Source organism: Aquarana catesbeiana, linkage group LG11, assembly GCF_042186555.1.
Source record: "Aquarana catesbeiana isolate 2022-GZ linkage group LG11, ASM4218655v1, whole genome shotgun sequence".
Classification (NCBI taxonomy): Eukaryota; Metazoa; Chordata; class Amphibia; order Anura; family Ranidae; genus Aquarana; species Aquarana catesbeiana.
This window is the reverse complement of record NC_133334.1, coordinates 45,802,849-45,814,447: the sequence shown is the minus strand read 5'-3', so window position 1 is coordinate 45,814,447 and position 11,599 is coordinate 45,802,849.

Here is an 11,599-nt window from a genome sequence, read left to right as displayed (position 1 = left end):
ATAGGCAAGTGTATACATTTTTTTTACACAGGTTAGTTCGCTTAGGTGTTAGGAGGGAAAGGGGACAGTTTTAAGGCTAGTAAGGGCTAAGCTGGAATTCCATTTTAATTGTTCATTCTTATGCGTATATATATATATATAGCCAAATAGGGTAGGGAAGGGTTAAAACTCTTGTTGTTTTCTTGTTAATGTCTGTACCCCATTAGGGAGAGTTCCCTTCACTTCCTTTCTTAAAAACACAGCAGGCAGTTAGAGAAAATCTCCACAAAGTAAAAAGAATTCCCCTCCTGGACAGTTGTTATCAGAACCGGTTTACCAGTTATAAGATTTACTTATGTCCCGTGTTAGTGACATCTGTAAAATGTGGGTTTCCAATCACTTTCTGTCCCAGTGACAAGAGTCATGAAAACATAGAGAGGACCAATGTCCCTGTTAGGGACTCAGACAGCAGTAAAAATTTCACAGGGCTTCTAACCCTTCTGCACAAAACTGAAAAATAAAGTTTTGGCTATACATCCAATTAAAGTGCAGTAACCAATCAGAATTCACTCTGCTGAAGTCAGACCAGCACATGATGGATTCATATGATTGGTGGGTATGGTTTGGGGCACTTTAGAATTATCTCCATAGAATGCACCAGGGGTCTCCAAACTTTTCAAAGGGCCAGTTCACTGTCCTTCAGACTTTAGGGAATCTGGACTGTGGCCAGTGGGGGTAGAAATGGTCTGAGCCAGCATCAGTGAGAATATGCATGGCCTTGGGGTTGGTGGTCAGTAGGAGGAGCAGTGCCTCATCACTGGTATCAGTGGAAGAAATAGTGCCCCATTGTTAAAGTCAGCGGGAGGAATAGTGCCCACATCATTGGGAGGAGTAGTGCTCCAAGAGCTGGATAAAGTCCAACAAAGGGCCACAGTTTGGAGACCTCTGGAATAGACCTTATTATGTCTCTTATAGTGCTACTATGCATGTCTCAACACTGAACTCCAATCAGCTTAAAAATACAATTTTAAGGTGGGTACCCCCCCCCCCCCAACCCATGTTTGGTGAATAAAATTCTCATGTAGTCTAGGACAGCCATTCTCAACTCTAGGGTTCCTCCAGATGTTAATAGGTGTCCATGAGCTGTGGATGATTGACCTGCTGCTTGATGGTGCCTTCATAGACCTGGGACCAAAGCCATTGGCATGACGTTTATTTATCTTTTTTGTTGTATGTAAGGAGAGAATTCTGTAAAGGTTGCACTCTTCCTACTGACCACCAATGTTAGGGGCATGTTTCTCACTGACCCCCAATGAATTGGTTTTAGTGAGGATTCCCTAAACACATAAACACTGGCTAGGCACGGGGCATTCTTGAGACGAATGATAACGCATAAGCTCCCCGAATGATTTACTTTCCTATTGATTTAATCACCGCACAAAACAATCGTAGACCTAGTTGGGTCCCCAAAACAAAACACGCTTACTGACTCGACTCTGGGCGCAGACTTTCCTGTTTGATTGTTTACTATTAGAGTTTGATTATTTATGGTTCTGTCATAATTTTGTACATTAACAGAAAAGTTGAACTTGCTGTATAGTATTGAATAGATGTTCAATGTGCCACGAACTCTACTTCAAATCACTATATTACTTCTTATGTACCTTTACTCTGTAATACTTCTGTATAACATGACTTCTATTGATAATAAAGTTGAGTTTGGAAAAAACACTGGCTAGGCACACGGTTAACCTTTTGATTGCCCCTGATGTTTAACTCCTTCTCGGCCAGTGACAGTGCATATTTTTAGCACTGATTACTCTATTACTGTTACTGATTCCCAAAAAGACTAGAAAGGGGGTGTTGGGACTTTAAATAAGACATGTGGAGTCACATGTCCTCATCCCTAAACCTGTATAAAAAAGAGGGGGTTTGGGACTTTGAATGAGATGAGTAAACATGGCTAAAAAGGTGAGTCAATGCTGAAAAACAGGTTTTTATTATTGAAACAATAAAGAACGTGACACAATAACATGGTGCATGCAGCAATAAATAACTTGTCAATCACATGTTACAGACCATATGTATATAAGAACATTAATAGCAACCAGTATGTGGTGTGGGACAATAATCCAGGATGTAATAAAAGCACTTAAAAATACACACTAAAGTGGTGAACTCAGCATGATGTAATGAGTAAAACCATCTGCAGGACAATAGGTGCATCCAAATTATCCCGACGCGTTTTGAGGATGATACCACTCTTCAGGGGTGAGTGCACAAAAGTCTATAAAAAAAAACAAAAAACCATGAGCAGACCAGTGTAATCCAATGTTATACCCCTCACCGGGGAGGATATGTACAAAAAGGGGGAGGAGAGAGTTACTCATCCCTAAAAGTATTTACATAGTAATAAGTCTGGAGCATGTGAGATGAGGAGTCAAGGGCTGCCCAAGATGTCCGTCCCGGGAACTGTGGTAGGGACCCGCAAAGGAAGGACCGGGCACACAAACATAGTCCCCAAGGGAAGAAAAAGCAAAGGTCCAGTTAATGATGTGGGTGGGCTCCATATCTAAAAATTCATTGGGTAAACTTTAATTCATTGTATTATGTGGTATTAGAGAATACTAGAGCCCAGCACCAGGGTCCAAGTAGACATGTGAATGAAATATGGAATAGCGTGTCAAAGGGACGCATACACTGATGAGAAAAGGACATGAAACAGATAAGGGTGAAGAAACCAAAAGATGGGCGTGAACTGTGAGCATGAACAAGGGAAGACTACCAGGTGATTACCTGCTGGTGATATAGAGGAGCGTATTCCAAATAGTGTGCAGTGTGCACAAGCAGTGCTGCCAGATGAACTGGCTAGCACAGAATGGGGATGTTAAAGTGGTGTTCCGGCTGAAATTATACTTTTTAAATAAAAATACCCCTATAATACACAAGCTTAATGTATTCTAGTAAAGTTAGTCTGTAAACTAAGGTCTGTTTTGTTAGTTTATAGCAGTAGTTTGTTATTTTATAAACTTACAGCAGGCCGTGGCCATCTTAAGTGTGGGCATCCGAAGCCAGACTGTATTTCTTCCTGGATCTCATCCTTGCAGATCTCGCACATGCTCAGTGTAGCACAAGCAGTGTAATAGGTTTCAGGTCAGGTTTCCATAGCAACGGCAGTTTCAGAGGAAGCCCCTTCCCGAAGGCATTGCAAACAGGAAATGATGCGATGGGCCGCAGCCAGGGAGGAGGAAGTGAAAAATGAATACAACAGATATACAGTAGGTGCTGAGAAAAAAAAATTAAAAATATCCAATTTGTTTACAGTGCACAGTTTAGTGAGGGATGCTGAAGAGTTGTAAAAGTGGGTGGAACTCCACTTTAAGTACGCTCGGCGTACTCCGCAGGCTCCTCCCAGCGTCACACAGGTGCAACAAGGGAGGAAGAGAGGCGTCCACGTCAGAGCGGCAACCGCCGCTCATAAAGGCTGAAGATGCCACCTTCCATATGATGACCCGGATGGGAAAGTCAGATAAGCCAGCGCCAGAACGCCCCGGGGACATCACGCACATGGCGTGGAAGTGTGACGCTGATGCGCGGAGAGGAAAGCCCGCCCGATCCCCAGCATCAGGCCAATGCAAAAGAGGGAGGGCGCTCTCAGGCGCATCGCAGTTCCCGGGCTGAGACCACAAAACAGCCCACTGAATACTGGTCCCACAACAATGACCAGACTAAGGCCCCATACACATTATTGGATTTTCTGCAGATTTTTGTCTTCAGATTTACCAAAACATGTAGTGCAAGGGCCTGCCTGATTGCATACAAATTGAAACTCTTAAGGTTTGATCTTATATTATATGGTTTTGGTGAATCTGAAGACAAAAATCTGCAAAAAATCTAATAGTGTGTATGGGGTCTTAAGCACATATGGGAATGGTGATTGCAGAGTAAATGTAAAATAAATGAGTCAATGGGTCTAATACAGTCTGATGTGAGCAAGTAAAGAACAAAAAACTAAATCTCCCCTAGATCACATAAAAAACAAGGAGTAAATGATCATGTGCTCCCTGATAGTCAGTTACATACCTCATGGGGGACATGTGTGTCAGAATGTCCACCGTAATATCGCAGTCCAGCTATAAGTCGCTTATTCACCGCCATTACTATTAAAAAAAAAAAAATAATAATTTAAAAATATCCCATAGTTTGTAGGCATTATAACTTTCAATAAACCAATCAATATACGCTTATTAGGATTCTATCTAACCAAAAACATGTAGCAGAATACATATTGGCCTAAACTGATGAATAAATTAGATTTTTTACATTTTTTTATTGGGAATGTTTTATAGCAGAAAGTAAAAAATATTGTTTTGTTTTTTCTTTTTTTCAAAATGTATGTTTTATAGGCGAAAGTAAAACATTTTTTTTTCTAAATTGTCGGTCGTTTTGTTTTATTTATAGTGCAAAAAAAGTTCATATTTCGTGTCTGAGGTTCACAAACACGTTAAATGCTATTTCATCAATCAGGTGCATTGTCTAAAGACAGCAAAGGTTTACTGGTCCAAAGTTTGGCTACATCCTCAGACTTTGGAAGCATTTTAAACTTTCTTTTTTTGTCATTGTGCTGCTCAGCCCCCTGTTTTGTCAGCACCTTGGACAGCTACTTCCAACCCCCACCCTGTGTTATACCTCTAGGGTGTACATTTTTTTGAAAAAAAAAAGTGGAAATCCCCTTGAATGCCTCCCAGGATAACAAGACCCCTCTTCCTGAAGTAGTAACATCGTACATTGACACACACAATCTTCATATCCTCCTTTGTACTTGCAAAATAACAACATTTTGCAAGGCTGCCAAAGAGAACATCTGTCACCTAAAACAGCCTCAAATTATTTATGTTATTCATTTTCTGGATGTGATTAATGAAACAATACTGACGGTTCGCAGCCTGAAGAATGTCTTCATTTTGAAGTATTCTTCAAAGAGCGTAGCTGCAAACCCCTCGCCCCCAGCTACTCTGAACACAGGCACCTTTCAGTTGGAATTCACGGTTGTATTTGTATTCAGATTCCATATTTTGCTCAGACTGGTGCGGCGGAGTAAAAATCCCACATAGAGGAATTCCTTTAGGCTTTCTGACACATTCTTTAGGTTAGGATAATGTTTGGAACAAGCATGCAGTTGGCTGCTATCGCATGTTGGTTTGTAGTACTCGAGTCAAACTGGAAGAACTTCAAGAAAGTTCCAGCAATTGTTCTGTCTACCTTCTACTAAGCCTGGAGGGTGAGGGATCAAAAAGAGACATGCAGAACAGAGCAAGAGACTAATAGAGGGAATGTTTGTTTCAGGTCTTTCGAATGAAGTACATGGGGTAAGAGGTTGCCTCAAAAAAAAAAAAAAGAAAAAAAACATTCTGATCTTATCATCCACTTTTGGAAAAGTAGCACCTCCTTTACTTTTACACCTGACCCCCACTGAGACATATTCCTCTCCAAATTGTCCTGTCCTTAACCACTTGCCTACCGGGCACTTTCACCCCCTTTCTGCCCAGGCCAATTTCCAGCTCTCAGCGCTATCGCACTTTAAATGACAATTGCGCGGTTGTGCAACACTGCACCCAAACAAATTTTTTTGAGACATATAGAGCTTTCTTTTGGTGGCATTTAGTTTTTTTCAAGACTTTTATTTTCAAAGACTGCATATGAGAAATACAGAGACAGCATAACACATATGTCCAGTGAAATGCCACGATCATATTCTTTTGGTGGTATTTAACTAGTTGCTGCCCGCCCACCGTCAAATGAGGGCGGGGCGGTGCGGCTCTCGTTCTGGGACAATGCCATATGACGGCGTCCTAGAACGGCCGCTCTTGCGTGCCCACAGGGGCGCGCATCGCGGCGATCGCAGCTGTGCCGTGTTGCTAGGACATGGCGTGACCCCGATCTCTGTAAAGAACCGCGTCCGTGGCTCTTTAACCATGTGATCGGCTGTGTCCAATCACAGCCAATCACATGTAAACACGGAGATGCTGGTAATCGGCTCTCCTCGCCTTACACTGAGTGTGTGGCGAGGAGAGCCGATCAGCGGCATCTCCACACAGGGGGGTATCTACACATGTAATCAGAGCACTGATCATCAGTGCCCTGATTACAATATAGTGCCAACAGTGTCACCAATCAGTGCCCACCAGTGGCAGCAATCAGTGCCCACCAGTGCCACCAAGCAGTTCCCATTAGCGATGCCAGTCAGTACTGGCTATCAGTGCTGCCCATCACTGCTGTCGATCAATGCCCATCAGTGCCACCCATCAATGCCCATCAGTACCGCCTATCAGTGCCAACCAGTGCAGCCTAACAGTGCCCATCAGTGCCACCTATCAGTGTCACCTATCAGTGCCCATAAATACGGAATATTAGTGCCTCCTCATCAATGCCACCTAATCAGTGCCCACCAGTTCAGCCTATCAGTGCCGCCTCATCAGCGCACATCAGTGAAGGAGAAAAATTACTTAGTTACAAAATTTACTGACAGAAACTAAGTTAAAAAAAAAAAATTCTACATTTTTGGTCTATTTTTTTTTTTTTTTTTAGTAAAAAAATAAAAAAAACAGCAGTGATTAACTGGTTCCCGACCGGCTCCTGTACATTTACGTCGGCAGAATGGCACGGCTGCGCAAAGTACCGTACCCGTACGTTACTTTGAATTTGCCGCCGTGTGTGCACGCGCGCGCCTGCCGCGATCTCTGTGAGTCGGGTCGCGGGTCCCGTGGACACGATCGCAACGTGCATACCCGCGATCGCCTCATGGAGAGGACGAACAGGGAGATGCCGTTGTAAACAGCATCTTCCCGTTCTGCCTAGTGAGAAGTGTCACTGATCTCTGCTCCCTGTCATCGGAGCAGAGATCAGTGACGTCTCACACACAGCCCATCCCCCTGACAGTTAGTAATCACTCCCCTAGGACATACTTAACCCCTCCCCGCCCCCTAGTGGTTAACCCCTTCACTGCCAGTGTCATTTACACAGGAATCAGTGCATTTTTATAGCATTGATTGCTGTATAAATGACAATGGTCCCAAAAATGTGTCAAAAATGTCCGATGTGTTCGCCATAACGTCGCAGTCACAATAAAAATTGCTGATCGCCGCCAAAACTAGTAAAAAAAAAATTATTAATAAAAATGCCATAAAACTATCCCCTATTTTGTAAACGCTATAACTTTTGCGCAAACCAATCAATAAATGCTTATTGCGATTTTTTTACCAAAAATATGTAGAATACGTATCGGCCTAAACTGAGGAAAAAAAATGTTTTTTAATATATTTTTTGGGGATATTTATTATAGCAAAAAGTAAAAAATAATGCGTTTTTTTTCTAAATTGTCACTCTTGTTTTGTTTATAGCGCAAAAAATAAAAATCGCAGAGGTGATTAAATATCACCAAAAGAAAGCTCTATTTGTGGGAAAAAAAGGACGTCAATTTTGTTTTGGAGCCATGTCGCACGACCGCGCAATTGTCAGTTAAAGCGACGCAGTGCCGAATCGCAAAAAGTGCTCTGGTCAGGAAGGGGGTAAATCCTTCCGGGGCTGAAGTGGTTAAATGCCACCAAAAGAAAGCTCTATTTGTGTGAAGAAAATGATAAAAAAATTGTTTGGGTACAGTGTAGCATGACCGCGCAATTGGCATTCAAAGTGCGACAGCGCTGAAAGCTGAAAAATGGCTTGGGCAGGAAGGGGGTGAAAGTGCCTGGTAGGCAAGTGATTAATTACCACAGTTTTTTTTATTTATTTTTTTAAACAAACGAAAAAAGACTGGAAATTTGTGGGGAAAAAAAAGTTTTTGTTAGTTTCTGTTATATAATTTTGTAAATAAGTAATTTTTCTCCATCACTGATGTGCGCTGATGAGGCTGCACTGATGGGCATTGATAGGCTGGACCGATGAACACTGATGAGGCTGCACTGATATGCTGCACTAATGGGCACTGATAGGTGGCAATGATAGGCAGCACTGATGGGTACTAACAGGCAGCACGGATGGGCACTGATTGGCGGCACTTCTGGGGCTGCACTGATAATCAAAACACTGATGATCAGTGCTCTAATTACAATGGTCTACAAATTTGGGGAAATTATCAACCTCTAATGCCCCGTACACACGGTCGGATTTTCCGATGGACAATGTCCGATCGGAGCGTGTTGTCGGAAATTCCGACCGTGTGTGGGCGCCATCGGACATTTTCCATCGGATTTTCCGACACACAAAGTTGGACAGCAGGAGATAAAATTTTCCGACAACAAAATCCGTTGTCGGAAATTCCGATCGTGTGTACACAAATCTGACGGACAAAGTGCCACGCATGCTCAGAATAAATAAAGAGATGAAAGCTATTGGCCACTGACCCGTTTATAGTCCCGACGTACGTGTTTTACGTCACCGCGTTCAGAACGATCGGATTTTCCGACAACTTTGTGTGACCGTGTGTATGCAAGACAAGTTTGAGCCAACATCTGTCGGAAAAAATCCTAGGATTTTGTTGTCGGAATGTCCGAACAAAGTCCGACCGTGTGTACGGGGCATAAGAAAAAATTTGCTAATTCTTACATATTTTCATTAGATGAATTAGAAAACAGGAACATTTGCATCTCAAAAGTGCAGTATGACGGCAGTGGTAAAAAAGGCATACCACCTATATTTTGGATGCAAAATAGGGGGTCAGGACAAGAGTTGGGCCCCTCATTATTATTGCATTACATGTGCAACTTATCTGCGTCATTGGCTAAACAAGAAGAAAAGGTCCATGCCTTTCGCAGTCCCAATGGTGTGGAGGGAGCATAAAAATATTACATGAAAAACCAATAAATGAATGGAAAGTTATGTTATTGGTATCAATAAAAATATACATTTAAAATGATTGATGTGGCACCATTCTCATTGCTATATCACATTTTGCAGAAAAGGTATGGAGCGTAATCGCTCATCCCCCTCGTAATTTTGAATTATTTTGATGCATTTTTGACCTGAAGCTGTATCTTGGAAACTGGTGCTGTTTAATACTCAGCACTCCATTTTCCTTTATTAGTGACCCAATTCTGGTAAAATGTACCTACTTTAATTTCTGAGGCTTTCTCCTTGTAGACCGAGATTGGACACAGCTGGTCACATAGTAAAGAGCCGCTGTGATTGGCTCTTTACCCTGATCACTGCCGATGCGCGTTGCAGGGGGCGCTTGAGATGTGCGATCACGGGAGGACGTCATATAACGCCCTTCCAGCAGTGTGCAACCTTTTTGATCAATAAAAAATAATATATATATATATATATATATATATTTTTTTTTATGTTTTACCTCATGCTGTGTGTTCCTCTCACAGATTTCCACATCATTGCCCCCTGCATTTTTTGATAAAGCGTTTTTCCGCCTTTTCAATTTGGCGACTCTTTTGGATTTCAAAATCAGGGGGTTCTTTTGCATGATTAAAGGCCTATATAGATCTGGTGGATAGCCGATGAACCATTGGAAACTTTCATGTCAATCACTATTTTTGTAAGTTTTTTATATTTCAACACAGGCTTCATTTGCATGTTATGAGATGTATTGTGTTACTTCGTGTACTTTTCAGAAATGGCAAAAATTATCCCCGAGGAAGATTGCATAATTAACCATTTCAAAACGCGTTGGATTTGAATTTTTGTCATTACTGTAATGCACTGTAATTGTATTGTCTCTATATTCGTTTTCTGTAGAAATTTTTTTTAATTTTAGTAAAATAAAAATTGTACTTTTTAATTAATATAATTTTTTCAAAGTGATTTTGCCCTTAAAATCCCACTTGTTTGAGGTTCTTCTTTGCAGTGTGCAACCTTGCTTTAGCCGCCATTTGGTGTGATTTGGCGCAGTCATGAAGAGGTAAAAAAAAAGTATGCATGCCTCCCCCAAATCTCTGCTTGGTTAAGAATGGAGAGTGAGAGAAACACTGGATGCAGCTGCTCTCTGTAGCTGCTGCCCTGCAGTGCTGAACTTGTTAATAGATATATCAGCAAAAGGAGAGAGCTGCTGAGCAGGAAGAGTTCAATAGACTGAGTCATGCAGCACTGCACTTTAGGAACTGCAGTCCAGAGGAGATAGGCTCTACTGTAGTCGAGAGCTTTTCAACTGCATTTCTCAGAGGGAATTTGCCAGGAGGAGGGGAAAGGGTTGAATTTCCTCAAGCTGTAGACAGCACAGCTTCCTCTTGCCATGAGGAAGAGCAGAGAGTGCACATTGCTGATCAGTGTGCATCACCACTGCTGCATGCCAGCGGCCTGAGCAGGATCTGGAGTGCTGAGTTCAGCCAGAGTCTCCTGGGTGCAGAGCAGAGAGAGGACTAATCGCTGTGTGTGGCCAGATGGGGAGCTGCAATATCACTGAAACTGGTGAGCTGCTGCTGCGGGGATTTACTATCTGCCACTAGGGAGACTGAGCCCTTTAGGTACTGACCATACAGTCATCTAGTAACTTTATTGCTGCCTGCAGGCTTGATTGGGACTATTCTCACGTGCACCAATGGTACAACTGGGCCCCAACACTAGCCAGCTGATGCGTTAGGACTAAAGACTGTCCCTTTTAAGCTGTTACACAGATACCCTCACCTACTGCTTATGCCAAGAGGCACATTGTATCATATCTTGGTCATTCTCCTGGAGTGCATTCTAGACTAGTTATAGTATTACTATTCAGTATTCACATTGCAGTTGATGCTTATATGCAATGTTTATTGCTGACTTTGCTGTGTCATGAGTTAATCCCAGTCAAGTGTCCTGTGTCTAAACAGTCTAAACAATCCCTGTCTAGTGGCCTGTGTCTAAACCTACCTTCTGTGTGTTCATTTATGCTCAACCCACCATTTATTCTAACCCATACCAATACATTGAGTTCATTTACCACTACACGGTCTTAAACCTATTTCCTGGTACTAGTTTACAGCCAAGTTAAAGGTATCTGTGCTCATTTCTTATAAGTGCTTGCAGTAACTTACATTCAGCCAGGTGTGTCAGAGGGGCTGAGGGAGTTCTTGGAGTCAAGGAGCAGAGCAGAGAACCCAAATTACCAAGCTGCTTCTGTGGGAGGTGCTCTACACTCCAAATTCCTTTTTTTTTTCTGCTGTGATCCTACTTCCTGTTAGAGGGTGGCTACGTTAATTCTCCATGGTCCCATTGTATGTAGGAGTGTAGCCACCCTCTCTTGCTCACTTCCAAGATGGACTACAGACTATGCGATGTGTAGTGTGCATAGAGTAGTGTGCATGACTGCATTTAACATGCACTGCTGACGGGGCAAAAGAAAAGGCTCGGGAGTTCTTGGAGGATGTTACCAGAAGGCAGAAATACATAGTAGGAAACATCTGTGACATCTGCTCCTATTCGGGTATTTGTCCACATTTTGACAGTGGAAGAGGCGTGTTGGATCTTTGGGCTGCTGGATGTAAATGGACTGGTGTCTGGCTACCTTCAATTCGTCATGTTTAGGTCTAGAAAATCAGATAAGGATGCAGACCTTTTCTGTTATTTGTACTTACCTCCACAAACTCTCAGGTAGGCAGATGGAAATGCAGATGTTTACATCCCCCTGCCCATTGACTTG